Here is a 1,323-nt window from a genome sequence, read left to right on the forward strand (position 1 = left end):
TGCCAGCTTTACGGCGGATGGTGAAGGTGATCAGCTTGTCGTCACTGTCACCCAGCTTCCCATCAATCATTAGGTTGACGATTAGGTCATCCCCAGTACCTAGTACCAGGCTGAGCAGCGCTTTACCTCTCATTGACCTGTAGACTTCTTGAGTCAGGTAGAGGTCATCCACACATGATAGGAACATCTTTATCAGTGATTTGGAGGTGGGCATGGAAAGCACGCTGTCCAAATTCGCGGATGACACAAAGAGGTGGGGAGAAGTGGGCACACTGGAGGGGAGGGACAAAATCCAACTAGATCTAAACTGGTTACAGAGGTGGGCAGATGAGAATATAAAGGAACTCAATGCAGACAAGTGCAAGGTGATGCATCTAGGGAGAAAGACCCTGCAACATACCTATAGGCTGGGGAATACCCTTCTCAACAGCACAGTGGTGGAAAGGGATATTGGAGTCATTGTTGACTCCAGGATGGACATGAGCTGCCAATATGAGGAAGGAGTCAAGAAGGCTAACCACACCCTGTGCATCTACAGATCAATCACTAGCAGGTCTAGGGAGGTGATCCTTCCCCTCTATGTGTCACTGATCAGGCCACAGTTGGAATACTGCGTCCAGTTCTAGGTGCCGCACTTCAAGGGGGATGTGGCTAACCTTGAGATGGTCCAAAGGAGGGCCAGTCGCATGGTCAGGGGGCAGCAGGCCATGCCCTATTAAGATAGACTAAAGGGCCTGAATCTATTCAGCCTCCACAAGAGAAGACTGAGAAGGGATCTATAAACTCACCAGCGGGGACCAGCAGAAAATAGGTGAGGCTCTGTTCCCTGGGGCACCACCTGGGATAGCAAGTAATAACAACCACAAATTGATTGAGAGTAGGTTCAGGCTTGATATCAGTAGGCATTACTTTATGGTTAGGGCTGGCAGGCTCTGGAATGGGGTCCTATGGGAGGAGGTGCTCTCCCCTACCTTGGGGGTCTTCAAGAGGAGGTTGGATAGATATCTGACTGGGGTATTATGATCCCAGCACTTGTTCCTACCCAGGGCATGGCGTCGGACTTGATGATCTGTTCAGGTCCTTTCTGACCCCAGAAACTATGAAGCTATAAAAGTATGAAACTAAGCTACCCAGAACAGTATCTCCATCCTTAGAAATTTTTAAGAGAAGGTAAGTGTCGCAGGGCACTAAGGTGCTTGCTCCTAGAAGAGCACAAACTGCCTGGGGAGAGAGCCCAAAGAGGAAGACAGAAGCCCAGGTGCAGGTTACCAGGGCAACAGGTTAGAGAGCAAATTAGCCTGCACCTGGTCAGCTGACCATAAG

The sequence above is a fragment of the Gavialis gangeticus genome, unplaced genomic scaffold (genome assembly GCF_001723915.1).
Source record: "Gavialis gangeticus isolate Ggan-Ray unplaced genomic scaffold, GavGan_comp1, whole genome shotgun sequence".
Taxonomy (NCBI): Eukaryota; Metazoa; Chordata; order Crocodylia; family Gavialidae; genus Gavialis; species Gavialis gangeticus.